This window comes from Engraulis encrasicolus, chromosome 2, assembly GCF_034702125.1.
Source record: "Engraulis encrasicolus isolate BLACKSEA-1 chromosome 2, IST_EnEncr_1.0, whole genome shotgun sequence".
NCBI classification, from domain to species: domain Eukaryota; kingdom Metazoa; phylum Chordata; class Actinopteri; order Clupeiformes; family Engraulidae; genus Engraulis; species Engraulis encrasicolus.
The window spans coordinates 27,468,758-27,489,756 of NC_085858.1; the positions used below are offsets into that span (position 1 = coordinate 27,468,758).

The 20,999-nt window shown below is 46.2% G+C and overlaps 1 protein-coding gene across 1 annotated transcript in view; it reads right to left on the minus strand.

Moving 5' to 3' along the window:
• The window catches only part of ttyh3a (tweety family member 3a), a 105,363-nt gene that overhangs the window by 59,964 nt on the left and 24,400 nt on the right, over positions 1–20,999 (minus strand). The gene's annotated exons all lie outside the window — the stretch shown is intronic.

The window sequence follows — 20,999 nt, forward strand, 5'->3', positions numbered from 1 at the left end:
ATCGCCAGCCACAACACAAACAGATGCTGCGGTCTGTAGCCAGTGTGTGTGTGTGTGTGCGCGCGCATGTGTGTGTACACAACTAATCAATTCTTCCACCAACAACCCCTCACTTTCTCCTCAGGGCCACATACAGCTCATAGCACCACTGGGCCTCAGTGCTAAGCAGAAAGTGCTGTCTATACTTCCCCCATGGGAATAGCCTGCAACTGTGGACTCAAACTCACTCAAAACCACAAGCCTCTAGTCTACACACTCTGACACCACACCACCCCCTTCCATTACAGAGATGCATTGCCGACTGTTATATCCAGGCTCCTTTACGGAGCCACACTTCATTTAAGGATAAATGACACGGGAGGCATGAAGTCGTGTTCACTCTTTGTATTGTAAACCCCGGAATGAGCATACACAATATACACAGGGTGAATGGAGCGGGGGTGGACGGAACGAACAATGGGACAAACTTAACCTGTGTCAATACACAACATATTCCTCCCCCTTTACTTTGATACCAGATATAAGAAAACTAGCCACCCTTCAGTTTAATATTTAACATGTTTCCTTAAAATTCCTAACTGATAACAAACAACAGTTTTAACAAAATCTCTTCTTTTTTTTTTTTACTAGGGAAAGAGGGTAGACTGCCTCAATTCCCAGACTGGACCCTGGGGATTATTGTGCCCCATCGTCGTGGGTCAGTCTCTAGGTTATAATGAGAGTTTGTCTGGGGGTCGCCTGTCTCTTTTGGGGTAAGTACGACCCGCAGGAATGCCACTGGTCTCGGCACTGGGTGGAAGTGGCATAACCTGCTCAGGGCCGACATTAGGTGGGGAAGCCTCCCCATCTACTGGTGGAATCGGGGGTTCTTCCAGATGCTGATCTGGGTAGATTCCAAGGTCAGGGACTGAAGGGGCTGGAGCATTTGGGTCATCACTGGAACCAGAGGCGTGAAGCAGTTGATCGATGTGTCTCCTCCATACCAGGTGGTCACTGGTTTCAACCGTGTATGACACAGGACCTGTTTTTGCCAGAACAGTTGCTGGTTTCCACTTATCTCCCCTGGCATAGTTCCGGGCAAGGACATGGTCCCCGGCTGTAAGGGTTCGCAGCCGTGCTTTTGCTCTTCTGTCTACCTGAGCCCTCTGCTGGCTGTGGACAACCTCCCTTGTACTTAGAGGTCTCAGAAGATCTAGACGTGTGCGGAGCTGTCTTTTGAGTAAGGCAGAGGCTGGAGACACCTTTGTGGTAGCATGCGGAGTGTTTCGATACGACAGCAAAAAGGCACTGAGACGCTGGTTAAGGGACCGTGTGCTTTGTGAAGACTTGAGCGCTTGTTTCATGGTCTGGACAAATCGTTCTGCCAGCCCATTGGTGGCTGGGTGATATGGTGCAGACTTGATGTGATGAATGCCGTTCTCTTCCATGAATGCCTTAAACTCCTCAGACACTAGTTGCGGCCCGTTATCACTGACAAGTTGCTGTGGTAAGCCAAAACGACTGAAAATGCTTCGTAGTTCTTCAATTGTTTTCTCTGTGGAGGTGCTCTTCATTACAACAACCTCTGGCCACTTACTATGAGCATCAACCACTACTAAAAACATACTGCCCTCTAGTGGCCCTGCAAAATCTATGTGAATTCTTTGCCATGGCTCTTCAGGCCAGGCCCAGGGGTGTAAGGGGGCCAGTTGTGGGTGGTTTCTGACTTTCAGACAGTCATGACATGCTTTTGCCTTTTCCTCTATAGCTACATCCAGGCCTGGCCACCAGAAGTAGCTGCGAGCAATCTCTTTCATTCGTACCACTCCACAGTGCCCGGAGTGGAGCTCGGTAAGCACTTTCCCTCTTAAGGGTGGTGGAATAATGACACGATAACCCCACAGTAAGCATCCTGCCTGGACCGATAGCTCATTTCTCCTCTCTAGATATGGCTTCAGACTCTGGGTCATGACACCCCTCTTCCCTCGGGTGATAATATCCACCACCTCGGACAGAACAGGATCTGCTCGTGTGTGTTTCTTCACATGAGCTGAGGTCACTGGTGTTGACGTCACATCCTTGAAGTAAAAAATCTCAGCCGGCTTCAGCTCTGTGTGTGTGACTGACAATGGCAGCCTAGACAGGCCATCTGCGTTCCCATGCAGGTCTGCCTTCCGGTATTTAATGTCATATTGATGCGCAGACAAAAGTAGGGCCCATCGCTGCATACGACTGGCAGCCAAGGAGGGGATGCCAGAGTGGGGGCCAAAAATAGAGGTCAGTGGTCGATGGTCAGTCAGTAAAGTGAACTTCCTGCCAAAGAGATATTGATGGAATCTCTTCACACCAAAAACTATGGCCAAAGCTTCCCGCTCAATTTGGGCGTATCCGCCTTCGGCTTGGCTCAAGGTCCGCGAAGCAAAAGCGATTGGCCTCTCTTCCCCTGATGGTAGTATGTGTGATACTACGGCGCCAACACCGTAGGGTGAAGCATCACATGCCAACTGGATGGGTAGTGCAGGATCAAAGTGAATGAGGGCCCCAGAGTCACACAGAGCCCTTTTTGCATCTTTGAATGCTGTTTCACATCTCTTGGTCCACTCCCATTGCTTTGTTTTGTTTAGCAGCTCGTGCTATGGCTTCAGCTGATTTGCCAGGTTAGGCACAAATTTCCCATAGTATGTGAGAAGGCCTAAAAATGATCTCAGTTGGGTCACATTGACTGGAGAGGGCGCTTCCATTATGGCCTTTACTTTGGATGGCGCTTTGTGCAGTCCTGCACTGTCAATAACATGGCCTAAGTACTCAACTGAGGATCTGAAAAATTCACACTTGTCTTTCCGAACTCTCAGGCCATAGTCTTCCAGTCTCTGTAAGGTTGCTTCCAGGTTCCTTAAGTGTGTCTTTTCATCTGTCCCTGTGATCAGAAGATCATCTAAGTAGCATTGGACTCCGGGAAGGCCACTCAGGATTTGCTCCATGGCTCTTTGAAAAAGGGCTGGAGCCGATGTAATTCCAAAAGGGAGCCTCTGGTATCTGTAAAGGCCCTTGTGCGTGACTATCGTCAGCAGTTCCTGAGACTCGGGAACAACATGCATCTGAAGGTAAGCCTGGCATAAGTCTATCTTGCTAAACTTTTGGCCTCCAGCCAGACCTGCGAAGATGTCATCGATCAGGGGTAATGGATACTGCTCAGCAGCTAAAACTGGATTTACAGTGACTTTGAAATCACCACAGATTCTGAGCGACCCATCTTTTTTTACTACTGGGACAATTGGTGTGGCCCATTCACTCGTTCTGACTTGTTCTAGTACCCCACTTTCGACCAGCCGGTCTAATTCAGCCTCTACCTTCGGTTTGATTGCATAGGGAACTGGCCTCGCCTTTAGACACTTTGGCGTACTTCCTGGTTTTATGGTCAGTTTGACTGTTATGTCTTTCATGCTGCCAAGTTCGTCACCAAAAACATTGGTGTGTTTCTCCAAGACCTCCCGGAGGGAACCAGTCGTCCCATCATCCACAAGGAAAACTTCTTGCCAGTTTAATTTGAGCTCTTCCAGCCAACTGCGGCCAAACAGGGCGGGGCGGTTTCCTGCAGTGACGTATAGAGGTAAGGCCCTTTTTTGCTCGTTGTATTCCACTGTTGCCTTCACAAATCCTAAAACTGGGACAGCCTCCCCAGTATAGGTTCGTAATCTCAATTTGGTTGGTTGAAGGGTAAGGTGTTTTAGCTTTTCTCTGTAAATGGCCTCAGACACCATGGAGAGTCGGGAACCCGTGTCTATCTGCATCCGCACACAGCTGTTCTCTAACAGTGGGGTGACCCAGTATCCATCATCATTGTCTCTGATTGATAGCACACATACTGTCTCATCGTCAGACTCATTGCCGCTTGATCCATGTTGGTTGTGTTCCAACTTATTGACATATTTCTTTTTATTTCTCCTGAAACCACTTTTCTTCACTTCAGTATGCTGTTTTTCAGCTCTGTTTTTATTTCTACAGACACGTTCAATGTGGCCTGTCTTTCCGCAATGTCTGCAGTCTAGTTCCCTGCACCAACATTCTTGTGCCTCATGTCCAGTTTTCCCACACCGATAACAAGGCCTGTCACTTGTTGTTTTTGTGGTTGATTCAGAGGATAGTTTGTGGACTTGGGTGCCAGCACTTAATTGCTGTGCATCACGGGTGGCCATTTCCATAGAGGTGCTTAACTCTACTGCTTTTGCTAGTGTCAATTTTGCCTCTGTGAGTAGCCGTTTTTGAATAGACTCACTGCGCAGACCACACACCAGTCTGTCTCGTATGGTGTCATCAAGAGAGCCTCCAAATTCACAGTGTTCAGATAAACCTTTCAGGGCAGCTACAAATTGTGCTACAGATTCTCCCTCCTCCTGGTTCCTCTTATGGAATCTGAACCGTTCAGCAATAATGAGTGGTTTGGGGGAATAGTGATCTCCTAGGATCTTCACTATCTGAACATATGTTTTTGTTCCAGGCTTATGTGGATGTGATAAGCTGCGTAACAGATTAAATGCTTTCCCTCCCATGACACTCAAAAAGGTCGGCACTTTAACATCATCTGCGATCTTATTGGCAAGACAAAAGTACTCGAACCTCTCCGTGTACGCACTCCACTGTTCCGTGGCTTCATCAAATGCTCCAATATTTCCCAACAGTGTGGCCATTTTCGAAGTTATCTTTGTTTACCTGTGTCGCAGTTCGGGTCTTACTTTCACTTTTCGTCGGGGCCGTCGGTTTCTCCCTCTTTTGTGTGTTGTCGTGCCTCTGTCGTATGTTTCCTCACTTTTTTTTATCTTCGTATTTGCAGGATCAACAGTGCACCCTCCAAACACCAGCTAGCAGTCCAACTTCCCATCGCCGGCTAGCAGCCGCGTAGCCAACACACAAAACAATATCCTCGCAAGAGGGGAAAAAAAAAAAACTTCAAAGATATATCGTCGCACCTAACACAACGCAGGCACGAACCATTCTCGTCGCCAGTTGTTATATCCAGGCTCCTTTACGGAGCCACACTTCATTTAAGGATAAATGACACGGGAGGCATAAAGTCGTGTTCACTCTTTGTATTGCAAACCCCGGAATGAGCATACATAATATACACAGGGTGAATGGAGCGGGGTTGGACGGAACGAACAATGGGACAAACTTAACCTGTGTCAATACACAACACCGACCAATAATACTGCTTTGGGGAGGTAGACACTTTCACAGCTAGTTTGTGACTGTATGTACTGTATTCTGCCTGCGCGCTTGAAAAATTAGTCATGTAGTCCAGACAAAGTGAAGATTTACACTTGACGGGAGTGTGTAGGGTGTTCAGCAGGGAGTTTTTGAGTGTGTGTGTGTCAGCGAGTGAGAGAATGTGTGTGTGTGTGTGTGTGTGTGTGTGTGTGTGTGTGTGTGTGTGTGTGTGTGTGTGTGTGTGTGTGTGTGTGTGTGTGTGTGTGTGTGTGTGGTTGGATGGGGGTGCTCGTTAACTCTCCAGAGTAGAGAAACCACTCCACCAGGAGGCGATATGGTCCAGTGTGCCTGTGGGAATTTCTACATTCACCCCCCTCTCTGCTCTTCAAATCTCTATGAGCCCCCTTTCCCCTTTGGGCTGCTCAGTCCCTCCCTCCCTCCCTATCCCATACTCCCCTGCCTACTTTCTCTCTACTCCCTCTCTCCTTCTCTGAGTGTCTCCGTTTTGCCCTTCGACTCTCTCCCTCCTTCTCGCCTACTCTCTATTCTTTCTCTCCGCCTCTCGCTCGCTCTCGCTCTCGTTCCCCTCTTACTCAGACGGGCCGCCCAGCTTCATTGTCGGAGGGCTCAATGGGCGTCACACAATCACAGCCTCCCGCTGGCTGCGATACAAACAAAGAGCCATTCAGCATGCGTCGCGATCTGCCCCTCACAAAGCAGGGAATGCAAACACACCACACACACACACAGACACACACACTCACATGTAGTCCCTTTCTCTGACGCACGCACGCACACGTAGTCACACACACACAGACGCAGTCACACACACACACCACACACACAGACGCAATCATACACACACACACACACACAGACGCAGTCACACACACACACACAGTCACACAAACACATGTAGACGCACGTAGACGCACGTAGACGCACGCACGCGCACACACACACACACACATTCCCTAAAAAGCTGTCCCATGAGCTAAGCGCAGGCTGTTCTAATGTGGGGATTCTGGGCTGGAGCTAAAGGCCAAGGCTCCCATGGCCAGAGGCCAGTACAGTTTCCCCCCCCCCTGCCCCTGCTACACTCCTCTCTCCACAGTCTCACGCTGGACAATAACACTCGCCCATGGGCTAATTAGAATCGCACGCATGCACAATGTGGCGGGACTGGATATTATTTTTATTTTATTTTTAACTGATCTATGGGCTGATGACAATTAGTACTTGAATAGATGACAATAGTATTTGAAATAACACTAGTAATACTATTTACTATCTCCTATGACTAGTATTATTTCCTAGTACTAACGGTTTGCTATTGATATGATAAGCATTCCTATAACTGAAAGTGAAGTGAAAGTGAAAGTGAAAGCCCATTGGGAAACTCCAACTCCCATTGTCATTGTGACACAGCACTCCACAGCACACAAGTGAACACTGCACACAACGAAACTGCATTTATGCCTCACCCGTGCAACGGGGCAGCCCTCAGTGGCGCCCCATGGGGAGCAGTGCGGTGGGACGGTACCATGCTCAGGGTACCTCAGTCATGGAGGAGGATGGGGGAGAGCACTGGTTGATTACTCCCCCCACCAACCTGGCGGGTCCGGAGTCGAACCGGCAACCTCTGGGATGCAAGTCTGACGCCCTAACCGCTCACCCATGACTGCCATCCATAACTAATAGGAATGTTAGTCATCTCAATTCTACAAAGCAGTTATCAGGCCACAATGCATCAGAGTGTGAGAACGGTGTGATCCAAGGCAGGAGGGAGTGTGATGGCCAGTCAGCCAACCAACCAGCCAGCCAGCCAGTCGGGGATGGAGAAGGGGGCACTGCAAGGAGTCACCCAGGCTGATTAAGAGCTTGCCACTCCTTACAGGGACGCAACCCCTCCACACACAGACACAGACACAGACACAGACACAGACACAGACACAGACACAGACACAGACACACACACACACACACACACACACACACACACACACACACACACACACACACACACACACACACACACACACACACACACACACACACACACACACACACACACTCTAGGGTGGCAAATTATCAATTAATTTATTCATTGTTAGTTGATTGATCTTATCGATCAATTTACGATTAATCATGTCCATTTCACCTGGGTCTCTCGATAGTTCGAGTTGGCGATTAATTGCATTTTTTGTTTTTTTATCCGATCAGTCGTTTTATTGATTAATTGTTGACATTCCAAACACACACACACTGACTCCTAGGCAGCGTTCTCATGGCTGCATGTCCTCACGTGCCCCTCCCCCCCCGTAGGTGGTGGACAGCACCCTGAACACACACACACACACACACACACACACACACACACACACACACACACACACACACACACACACACACACACACACACACACACACACACACACACACACACACACACACACACACACACACACACACACACACACACACAATCCAGCTGGAGAAGAATCCCCCCGGGTGACTCCGACTACTGAACCCACTCAACTCAACACTGCTACACTGTGATAAATTCCACCACAGATCAGGGCAGGGGGCGGAGGGTGGAGGGAGAAGGGAGTGAAATCAGCCCTTGTGGCTGTTATCTAAAGGCGTGTTCCGACAGGGTCGGGCAGAGCAAGAGCGAGAGCAAGCCCAGAGCCAGACTAGAGTAGAGTTAGGGCTGAGACAGGACAGAGCACAGAGCGAGCTCAGCCTATGAGTGCTCCCCTGCCCCCGAGGCCTGAATCATGGACACCCACATTCAGCACATTACAGTACATTACAGTCGTGGCATTAGCACATCAGGGGCAGGGGAAGAGCGCTCCAGCCAATCCTCCACGGTAAATCTGCCTTGGATAAGCTGTGGAAGAACACAGTAAAAACACTGCACTTTCTCCATGTGCACACACGGATCACAAAGCAATACTGTAGTGAACTGTCCCGTCTTGTCAACTGGAGTGATGTTTGCGTTAGTGTTTGATCGACTTGTAGTAAGTTGTCAGACAGGCTTCTGGAATTGTTTTGTCTGCCTTCATGCGCTATAGTGGGGCGTATGCAAGCTTGGATGTACTATAGGGCTATCTTTGTTTGAATAGATTTAGACTTAGACTAATGTTTATTGATCCCAGCGGGAATAAGAGACAATTCTGCTCCCAAACTGTAGGCCGACCAAAGAGAAACATTAGTCAGTGTTACTAAATGATTGGCGCTACTTTTACTTTTGTTGCTGAGGCTCAAGGTTTTGCAACAGTTGGGATCTCCCCAGGACGGACGGGACAGAGATGAGTGAGTGAGTGAGGGAGGGAGGGAGAAACCGAGCCTACGCGTGAACCGGCGAAAGTTGAGGGAGGAGGCAGTCATCAAGTCAGCCGTCACCAGTGACCAGAGAGCACTTAAAGAAGACCAGAGGCCACACGGCAGATGACGTTCCCCACCCCAATCCCTCACGCTGATAACATCTCCAGCCTGATGCGATGATGGGCTCAAGCGGCTCATTAGGCGTCTGATGAAAGGCTTACGACACGGAGATCATAGGTGGGGTGCTGTGGGTGTTGCATTAAAAGCAACAATGCCTGGGAACACTGGTCTGCAGTGCTAAAGTGTCTTTATCTTATCCAGGGCTTGACGTTAACTTTTTTGCTCCCCGGCCACTGTGGCTAGTTTCCCTAGTCACTAGCCAAGTAGTCTTTCTACTAGCCAAAGTTTTATTAACGGTTTTTTTTTCTGTAGAATATTCTTGCAACAATTGTAGCAATTGATGCAACTACTGTGATTTATCACACCAAAGAATAAGTTACCTGTCAAAATGGCTAGTGAGACTAAAATTGTTACTAGCCACAGCCAAGTTTTACCAGCATTTGGCCGGTTGGCAGGTGCCAGTGTCAAGCTCTGATCTTATCGTTTCACTTTCTCTTGGCCCAGCTTCCATGATATACAGTGTCAAGTGTTGGATTTTCCCCATTCTACCTTTCCCTTAAAACCATCTATCAACCGTATGTGTTGCCTGAAAATCCTGTATGTTCTTTTTGAAGAAAAGTCGGAGAGCCTGGTGTCCATTTCCAATATCCAATGTATTTATTTGCCAAATACAAAAGTGGCACAAAGTAGATAAAGCATTCTACAGAGCTCTGAGGCCCAATTCGAAACGGGAGGCAGTGACTCGATGACTCTCCTCCTACACAAACAGGTCACTGATCAGATTGGTGAAGTTAGCTGATGAGGCAGCCGTTACGAACGGCACTAACGAGTGCGCCGCCTTGCGCATTTGATGTTACGGCGATTCTATGGCGGAAGTTACGTTCATCACGTTAGCGCTTAGCTTACGCATGCTATTTGAACAGTGAATGATCGTCAGACAGCGGAATCGTAAAATATGCTATAAATAGATTTCGCGACAGCATATTTAGATACTACAATGTTGATTTATCCATTCGATTTTCAATATCTACATACATAAGTGTCAGAATAAAGAGTATGATAAGGTAGTAGCTTGGGTAGTAGCCATGTTTGTTTTTCAGGTTTCCGGTTGAGAGGGAGGTGGCGCACAGCATGTTGGGTACCAAGGCAGCGAAGTCAGCATCTGATGCTGACCTGAAATATCCCTGTTACGCCCACAAATGCAGTCAACTGCCGAGAGAGGAAATAAAGCAATTTTTCGTTTCGATCCACACTTCATGACTCGATGTCCAGTTAGCTCACTGGAAGGACAGCTGCCTTCCCCGTTTCGAATTCAGCCTGAGTTTGACTAGCTTGCCTCAACCACCAAGCACCCTGTCCATTTGCATTTCCAGAGCTAAAGCACATTTCCATACAACATGTTTTATAGTAACCCAGCTATACAAACGCTACGTTTACACTATACGTTTTCATATCTAGTTTAGTTTATATAGTTTAGTTCAGCAGGGACCATGCACAATAGACATTGTTTACAGAAGTAAAAAGATGGCTTGTGCCAGATTATAGCTATATACCTAATTTCCATCTGCAGTCCCTGGACAGGTAAAACAAATATTAAAATACAGTACATAAACAAATAAACACATCCATAGGCCATGAGTCATACAGCAAGTATCATGTGAAATATGCTGTGATTATTTAGTGACGCCAATTTCATACACTCACACATACGCAAAAGATCTGACTCCAAACTCTCCAGAACAAAAAAATAAAAGATAGAAAGAAAATGCAATGCACAGTTTTTGTCCCATCAACATTTTTATTGTAAATGATATTTGCTTTTGTTAGTATTATCATTATTATTAAAAGGGTAGGCAATTCTGAATGATAATCTTTCTTGTAGTGCTAGTTCGTACCTCATATTTTACACAAGGACGTGGGGTTTTGTAAACAAAAATTCTTGTAACTCAATTATACAGCAAAGAGATTTAATCAGTGACGCAACGGGGAAAATGAAGAGGATGACACAGCAGGGATGTTTCTCTCTCTCTTCTCCTCCACCACGACCAACCTCTCTCTGTCTCTCTCTCTCTCTCTCTCTCTCTCTCTCTCTCTCTCTCTCTCTCTCTCTCTCTCCTCTCTCTCTCTCTCTCTCTCTCTCTCTCTCTCTCTCCTCTCTCTCTCTCTCTCTCTCTCTCTCTCTCTCTCTCTCTCTCTCTCTCTCTCTCTCCTCTCTCTCTCTCTCTCTCTCCTCTCTCTCTCTCTCTCTCTCTCTCTCTCTCTCTCTCTCTCTCTCTCTCTCTCTCATGAAGTCCAAAATAATTTGCACACCCTCCAGTCTATTGCTTTCACTGAAGCGAGTATTATACGTAATAGAATTACCATGGCAACCAACCACTTATCTGGGTTACAGTTAGGCCTACCCAAAAAACAAAACCACAAAAAATGGCCCATCACTTCAGGGCAAAGGGGGATGAGAAGCAACGGAGCTGAGTCATGATCCAAGGGGGGCTACTTCAAAAAGACTGAGCTTTTCACAAGGTGGGTGGAAGAATGACACACACACACACACATATGCAGAGAGAGAGAGAGAGAGAGAGAGAGAGAGAGGGAGGGAGAGAGAGAGAAGCGAGAACAGAGAGAGAAAAAAAATTGAACGCTGCAAATCCTACTATTAAGCTATAAGAAAAAAAACAACCTGCCAAGGTGTGTCAGGTGCATTACTGTGAAGTAGCACCTCGGATTGTTTTTGCTTTTCTAGCTAAAGCTCCATTAGCTTCCCAGGGGGGCGCTTGAGCAAGGGCTCACTTCAGCCCCTGGATCGATTTACAGGCCTGCAGCTTACTTACCTCAGCCAGGGACTTCAGACTCTCAGGCAGCCACTCAATCAAGGTGTGGTGGTGGGAAAAAAACCATCCCTGATGTAAGTGGGGGCTAAAGATGATCTACCATGCTCTGTCTAGACCAGAAATTCTCAATTCAATTCTTGCGCTGGGGCCCCTAATGCAGCAGAAAATTAACCCAACGACCCCAGCATCGTCGTTCCCTTAATTACGGTTACCACAATTGTTTTCAACAGCTATTTCAATGCAAAAGTAGGACCTTTTGCATTGAAAAGGCCTATAGACTTTGCCACCTATGTAGGAACAGTTTATTTTAAATGTGGTCCTACTGCTGTAGCAATGTTGTGCTTTGCATTGTAACAAACGATTTCACAGACCCTTGGCCATGCGACACGGACCTCAGTGGTTCCGAAACCCCACTCTGAGAACCACTGGTCTCTAGACAGAAAGTGAAAGTTCTTGGTGACGCCTGGTACGCCACTTTGTTTTTCTTCTCCAAACCCTCTGCACTCGTTCTCCTCTTCCACGCTGCAGTGTTAGCCGCAGTGATTGGGACTGTACAGTCATTTCAAAAGAAAACAAGGCAAGAGGTTGGAAGCAGGCCAACTGACAACCTAAAGCCACACAGCTCTCCGCGAATACAGGAAGTGTGAAACAAAAGCACACTGCGACACCATCTCGTTCCAAACATAGAGCCATTCTTTTGCCTAGTGTCAAAATGTCACAGCACAGCCATGCGAGCTGGAAACTGTGAAAATAAGACTGAGAACAAGGAACCACATCTTCCCCTTCATGTTTCAGAATTTGCCTTCAAACTGCTTCAACTGAAAAGGGGGATGTTTTGGCAACATTGTCCCTCACCGCATTGCCACAAAAAACAAATGATGGATTTTTTAGCAACAATAGTTTGGATGGGAATTGACTTTTTGTTTAAAAAACAACACTGTATGTAGTGTTTGCTTCATTGTGCAGCACAAAACTGAATCAATGTGTTCGAAAACTATAGCAAAGCAATTCAGCTCTGTGGCTCCTCTGGGGGGCACATAATCTCTTCTCTTCTCTACAAGGTCAACACACACACACAGCAAGCTGAAGGGAGGGACACTCAATGCCCAGCACTACAACACACAAAGCCGGCTACACTACTCTTGGGAAAAGTGTGTGTGTGTGTGTGTGTGTGTGTGTGTGTGTGTGTGTGTGTGTGTGTGTGTGTGTGTGTGTGTGTCAGGGCTTGACATTAACTTTTTCGCTTGCCGGCCACTGTGGCTAGTGGTTTTCCTGAGTCAATAGTCATCCAGCTATTCTACTAGCCACATTTTTTGTTTAAATCATGATGCTGTACATCTAACCTCAGAAGATGAGGTGCTTAAAGCAAGAAGATGAGTGCATGGGTTTCAACATGGAAATAAAACAAGCAAATAGAAACTGAGTAACTGAGCTTTTTCTTGAACTTAAATACAAACAATTGATACACAAGGGGAAAAGTGCAGAATACACGCTATTATGATATGCCATATCATAGAATGAGCTAACTGCCAAATTGGCTAGTGACACTGAAATTGTTACCAGCCACAGCAAAGTTTTACCAGCATTTGGCCGGTTTGCAGGTGCCAGTGTCAAGCCCTGGTGTGTGTGTGTGTGTGTGTGTGTGTGTGTGTGTGTGTGTGTGTGTGTGTGTGTGTGTGTGTGTGTGTGTGTGTGTGTGTGTGTGTGTGTGTGTGTGTGTGAGTGTGTGAGAGAGAGCGAGCGAGTGATAGAGAGAGCGATAGAGAAAGTGAGAGTGAGAGAGACGGAAAGACAGACAGACAGACAGACAGACAGACAGACAGACAGACAGACAGACGAGACACAGGCAGAGAAAGCCAATGTCACACAGAGAGAAAAGTGCATCTAAAAGTGTGTGTAAGGTCAATGGAGGGACAGCAGTGGGATTTAAAAAGTGAGCCACTTGAGAACGAGCCACTTGTTGGCCTGGCTTAGACACCCAATTTGGATTGGCAGCAAAGGAACCGGCCGTCTTGTCCCATGGACAAGCTTTAGCAGATTTGCCCCCCTGAGTTGATTAATCCCCAGACACTCAACAGTGAGTCATTACACTAGCCACACGTGTAGATAAGGAACACTTTGGAAAGGGAGAGTTTATCTAACCTCTGTAGACTCATGAAAATGGCAAGAGCCTCTCTTTTGTACAATCACATGGTTTTCAATGCCCCCCCCAGTGTGTGTGTTTGGTGGACCACACCATACAACACAGATGTCATCTTATGCAAGCTAGCTAATGCTTCTGTCTGTGTGATTAGCTGGCTAACTAGCTAGTCTACAGCAGGCTAGCATTCCTCTGCCTTGCTGTGCCACCAAGGACCTCTTTGGCAGTGGGTACAGAGCCAGGGGTGGAGATATGGGCAGGACAAGCAGGGCATTTGCTCCTGGGCCCAGGGCCTTCCCGTATTGGTGGTGGGGGCCCTATCATGACCTTGGCAGGCTGTTTGGGGGCCCTATCCGTGTTTTGCCCTGGGGCCTTGTGCGCGATTGTTCCACCACTGTACAGAGCCAAACCTGAAAGCTAATTTGCATAGATGTCATTACAATTCCTGGACAAACGGGTCGTGGAGCTTCCGCAACCGTCGATTATGCAACCACACAATCCTGAGAATTGCCAGCCAGTAGCCTTGGTAACCCTCCAAAACAAGTGCCCACATGAACAACCATGTAAACACTATTGCATGCCTTTTTACAGTAAAAATGGCAAATTGCAATAAACCAATTTCCTCATTTATCCATATATCTTCAGTGTCGTTTGGTTTAGACAAAGCATACTCTTAGAAAAATATATGGGTATGTGGCCCAGTTTGCTGGCATTACTTGTATAAGATTTGAAGGCATCCTGACATTTGTTTTTGCTGGACTACATCCCATTACATAAGTATGGCTGTCAAGCCTATACATGTTATTACAGGATGTGCTGTTGTAGTATAAGGTCCTTTAAACCTTTGGATGAAAAAGCAGGTCTAGTGCTTCTATGTTTACACAAGGATATTGTTTCTGCTCCATTTTCTCCATTTTATGTACTCTCCAGTGGAGAATGGAGTTCTTACAAAGACACTCACGCACGCACGCACGCATACACACGCATACACACGCGCGCGCGCGCACACACACAGCTTTATTTTCACTTGCTCACAACGGGTGATGAAAAGCTGATGAAAAACTGTACTGTTCTGTATGAACACACCGAAGAAAGCAATTAAAGTAACGTGCCTTGGATTCTGGTGTTCAGAGGTAACCTTCAACGACTTTGGTCTGATCATGCAACAGAGTTGGAAGCTGGCCAAACATGGATGACGCCTTGATGAAAACGCAATCTATTGGTGTTCAGATGAATAAATAATGATAGCAGGAGAACTCTTAAGTGCCCCATGCAGAGTGCACCCCCACCCCCCCCCACCCCACCCACCCACACACACACACACACACACACACACACACCACCACCACCACCTACACACCCATTTCATGGCCCTCCATTTCGTCCATCATTTAGGCCTGCATGAACCCAAAAATAGATGTATACATAGGATGTGCCTCATGTTCCTGTGTTCCATCATGCTTCAAGTTTGCTGGACAAAACAGACAAAGTACAGAGGTGGTGACGAGATGTAATCATTTTCATGTGTTCATTCAAATATTTTGGGCCTTTTCTGCCTTTATTTGATAGCGACAGTGAAGGGATTGCAGAAAACTGTTGGGGGAGAGAGAAAGGGGAGGAACGGGAAATGACCTCAGGCCAGAACCAAACCCAGGTCCCTGGGTTAACAGTATGGTGCTCTATCCCTTTGAGCGGCCAGAGATGTGTTCATTTATATTTTTTATGTGTTTTTGAACTGTTATGTCTTTATTAAGGACAAGCCAGTGACAGAGTGTGACAGGAAACGAGTGGGAGAGAGATAGAGGGGAAAGGATCGACAAAGGACCTCTGGCCGGAATCGAACCCGGGTCGCTGGTGTAATAGTACCGCTTCTTAGCTCATCGAGCCACCCCACCACCAGAGATGTGTTCATTTCTTATCAGAAGCTGCCTCTGGCATATCCCACAGATAAGCCTGTTATTCTTTGGGATCACACCCCATACAACTGGAAACTTCATTGCTGTTGGCTTCCTCTACTTCCGTATCATGTTACAAATCGATTCATCAAATCAAACCTGGGAGCGTTGTTCCACTCAGGCTTTTGTGTAAATTAAGCTTACTTTCACTGTAAACGGCAAGACTCAGACGATATCACGCATGATTACACTGACAAGCGAAAGAGAACTGTGGGATCCGTAACACATTACGTTAAATTAAATTTAACTTAGCAGACACATCTACAACACAATAATCACATTATAATGAATTCCATTACACTTTGCCAGCGCCTTTACAAAACACAACACAAACATGCACTGCATTAGGGCGACTGTATAAGCAGTTTCCTGTCTAGTAGCAATACTACCGGATGAATCTAAATAGAGTATTAAGGGGACTATAGACAGACAGTCTGGCCACAGAAATGTGTCTGCTCCTGTCTAGCTTCCCATGCCGGCAGTGATGAGATGGGTAAACACCACCAATTTTTCGCTGAGACGTGATGGCTGTCTGCCAAGGTCTGCACTGATAATAAATGGAGACTGCAGTGCTTATGTGTACAGCAAAGCACTCATCTACAGTGTGTGTGTGTGTGTGTGTGTGTGTGTGTGTGTGTGTGTGTGTGTGTGTGTGTGTGTGTGTGTGTGTGTGTGTGTGTGTGTGTGTGTGTGTGTGTGTATCTGATAAAAGTCTTACTTTTGACATACTTTCAAGGACTCTGGTCGAGTGTATCTGTGTGTGTGTGTGTGTGTGTGTGTGTGTGTGTGTGTGTGTGTGTGTGTGTGTGTGTGTGTGTGTGTGTGTGTGTGTGTGTGTGTGTGTGTGTGTGTGTGTTCGCACGTGCAGAGATAACAGCACCATAACCGGGGCGTTCCAAACAAACAGAGGAAGCGGTAGAAAAGATTAGCAGGATAATATTTACAGCTGACATGGAGCAGCAGAGAGCAGACAGACATGGACCCGAATACTGGCAGACGTCTCAGCACAAGACATATCGTGATATGAATCCCATTTTTCAGTGAAATGTTTTTCCCCAAACACTTGTGAGCCAGAGAAGGGATGATAAAATTGGGAACAATGGGACACGCATTCCTCTGCTAGAAAGCGGATGTAGCTCATGCAATACGCAGTAACTCCCCACCGAGAAAACTTTTAATGTGACGTATGAGCATGGGGGGACTCACATCCCTCCATCTCTTCGACGCTTATTTTTTTCCCTTCTGCTCTACTTCCATGTACTCATCCTGCTTTTCTGCTTTTTTTCACACAGGTTCAGCCTGAAGTGCATGCGCGTGTGCGTGTGTGTGTGAGAATAAGACTTGCGTGTATCCTGAATGTTTGTGAGAGGTAATGATTGTGTGTGTGTGTGTGTGTGTGTGTGTGTGTGTGTGTGTGTGTGTGTGTGTGTGTGTGTCTGTGTGTGTGTGTGTGTGTGTCTGTGTGTCTGTGTGTGTGTGTGTGTGTGTGTGTGTGTGTGTGTGTGTGTGTGTGTGTGTGTGTGTGTGTGAGATCTGGGTTGGTTGGTAGAGCAGATGTGCTCAGGAGAGGGTGCTCAGTGGGAGGGCAGCTGTTGGCTGGCAGGGTGGTTAGAGGGATGGATTGGCATGTACAAGCATAAGGAGAGCATGTGGAGAGAGAGAGAGAGAGAGAGAGAGAGAGAGAGAGAGAGAGAGAGAGAGAGAGAGAGAGAGAGAGAGAGAGAGAGAGAGAGAGAGAGAGAGAGAGAGAGAGAGAGAGAGAAAGAGAAAGAAAGAGAAAGAAAGAGAAAGAGAGAGAAGCTGGGGCATCATTAAGCATATGAAAGGACGGCGATCTCGTTTTTTTTAGATGAAAAGGGAGGAGATGAAGATAAGGACCTGAGCAACTGGGCAAAAGAAGTGGAGGAGGAAAAAAAACAAGAATGCAGAAGGGGAAAACAGAAGGCAGAACAGGCGGAGGTCGGACACACAAGAGTCTTGTTGGTAAAAAAAAAGGCAACAGGGACACACAAGAGGGACAAGAGAGGATAGGACACAGAGGAAGTGTATTTCGCTGACATCCGGTGTCATCACGCATCTAAAAGGGGTCTACACCCTCACCCTCTTTTCCCCTTGCCTTTGAACAGGAAGGTGGAAACATGAGATGGCATCACAGAGAACGACACACACACACACACACACACACACACACACACACACACACACACACACACACACGCGCACACACACGCACACACGCACACACGCACACACGCACGCACAACCGCACACACTTCCCTCCAGTCATTATGGCTACCTGATAGAGGTGCCGAGATCTCTCGCGCTCACACGCACTCGCACACACACCCTGAAGCCACGCTCGCTACCCGAGACAAGGGGGGCAAACTAAGTGGGTGAGGAAACAAGACGCTCCAGTCGCTCCGCTCCAGTCATGTCACAGTTTCCTTTCAGATGTTTCTCCGTGACAGAGGGAGAGAGATATGCATGCTGTGGGTGGGTTGCAGTGAGGGGTGTGCTGCACTCATGACTAACGCTCCAGCAGCGAGTTAGTCAGCCAATGTGCGGTTTGGGACGCATGGGACTGAGTGACATTTTACCCCCACAAAATCAGCTTGAGAACAGCTGACATGTATTTATTTGCACATACCGACTCTCTGACCCACTACTTAGTTACAGCCGACGAGCGCTGGGCTGTATATCACCTTAGTTTAGTGCTTTGCAAAGTTTTTCAGACATGAGAGAAATCATATTTCCAAGACAAATACTCGCACAGACCACTTGAGATTACTCGCAGACCACCAGTGGTACATAGACCACACTGAGAGATGTCATCTTAGTTCAATCATATGTTGTTTGGAGAGCATTTTTATCAGTTCATTTTCCTTCAAAATGTAAATTTGAGAACTTTATAGCCTTTATTCTCAGAGGAGGCCCACTAGTCCTCAGAAGCACAAACAATGTCAGAAGAACCATCTGCACAGTTTGGCAAATGAACCGTAACTCAAAAATGGCAAAAGTTAACAGCATGTGTGTGTATTTTGCACATGAATGATGAAAAACATTGAAATCCACTGATAATAAGATTCTGGAGAATTGGCAGTGATGACTTGCAATGACTGTGGTAGTTGGCCATATACTCCACTAAGCGCTGCATCTCATGGTGAATTGACTGATGATAAATTGATGCAAGGTCACAAAAAAGCAGCTTAGAGGACTAATGTAGTTTAGGGGACATTGAGGCAGTAAAGGATGAATGGGCCTCGGCTCAATTTGCCGTGTTAAGAATGCCCTCATCTCAGCGAGACTCCTGGTGAATTAATCACGGTGTGGAGGATCGCTTAGGAGTGGTTCCACTTCATGTAATGTTAAATGAAGCTCATTTTGTTCCTCAACACGCAAATTAGCAGCACCTACTGAGCCCACCTCACACACACACACACACATACGCACACACAACCACACAGTAGTGCTTTGCTAACAACACAGAATGCCTCGTACATCACAAGGCTTCGACAAGGGAAGTTGGCTAATATCATCATGGCCATTTAATGTTTATTGGAGGCTGTTTTTATGACTGATGTCTGATGGTTCATACAGGAAAGAAACGACTGCATTGTATGATGTGTACACTAGACTAGTCTACAGGAGTCAAATTCCTTATACAGTCCCAGGAAAAAGTTTGTACACCCTTTGAAATTTCTTACATTTCTGTCAAAATTGATCTTAAAACATGGTCTGATCTTCCCGGAAATCTCAAGAAGGAACAATCAGAGTCTGCTTTAATTAATTCCACCCAAACATTTACATGTTATCAAATTTTCATTGGCCATAAGATGTAAACATTCACAGGACAGCAAGGCATAAGTAAGTACACCCTTGCATTCAATAGGTTTTAACCCTAAATTAGTCGCAATAACCTCAACCAGATGTTTCCTGTAGTTGCAGATCAGATTAACAAAACAATCTGGATGTATCTTGTGTCCCTCTTCTTTAGAAAACTGCCTCTCGTCAGCAAGGTTTGTGGGATGTCTGGAGTGCATAGCTTTCTTGACTTCATGCAATATAATCTCAATTGTTTTTTTGTCAGGGATTTGACTGGGCTATTCCAGAATGTGTATTTCATTATTATGAAGCCATTCTAAAGTTGATTTGCTTCTAAAGTATGGGTTGTTGTCACATTTCAGCACCCATCCTCTTGTGTGCTTCAACTGTGTGACAGACTACCTCACTTTTTTTCTGTAAAATATCTCGATAAACTTCTGAGTTCATTGTTCCACTGATAATAGCAAACTGAAAAGGGCCTGAGGCAGCAAGGTAGCCGCATATAATGATGCTCCCGCCACCATACTCAAAGGTGGAGATGATGTTTTGGTGAAGGTGTGGTTCTCCAGTTCTCCTCCAAACATGACATTGTGTGTTCCCCTGAACAATTCAACTTTGGTTTCAACGTTGGTCTACAGAATATTTTGCAGTAATTCTATGAAGCATATAAATGCTTTTTCGCAAACCTCAAAGGTGCAGCAATATTTTTTGGACAGAAACCCCATTAATGTTAGATTGGCAGAATGAATCCCATTTTAGCTATTCTTGGTCACATCTCCTCTTCTGAGTATGGTGGCGGGAGCATCATTATATGCGGCTACCTTGTTGCCTCAGGCCCTTGACAGTTTGCTATTATCAGTGGAACAATGAACTCAAGTTTATTGTGATATTTTACCGAAGAAATGTGAGGAAGTCAGTCACACAGTTGAAGCACACAAGAGTATGGGTCCTGAAATGTGACCTCAACCCATACTTTAGAAGCAAATCGACTTTAGAATGGCTTCATAATAATGAAATACACATTGTGTAATAGCCCAGTCAAAGCCCTAACAAAAAGCAATTGAGATTATATGGCATGAAGTCAAGAAAGCTATGCACTCTAGACATCCCACAAACCTTGCTGATGAGAGGCAGTTCTCTAAAGAAGAGGGAGACGAGATACAAACATATTGTTTTGTTAATCTGATCTGCAACTACAGGACTAGTCTGGTTGATGATATTGAAACTAACTGAGGGTTAAAACCTACTTAATGCAAGGGTGTACTTACTTATGCCCTGCTATCCTGTGAATGTTATGGCCTTATGACCAATAAAAATTTGATAACATGTAAATGTTTGGGTGGAATTAATTAAAGCAGACTCTGATTGTTCCTTCTTGAGATTTCCGGGAAGATCAGACCATGTTTTATGATCAATTTTGACAGAAATGTAAGAAATTTCAAAGGGTGTACAAACTTTTTCCTGGGACTGTATTTAGGGTCAGTCAGCGCACGATGAAACTGTTTAAGACTGTGATTTTGAGGATATTCTTCATCTCAGCAGAGATGGCCTGTTTGGCACATGACCCTTGCAGGGCAGAGAATCGCCCATCTGAACCACAGAACAAGCAAAATCAATAGG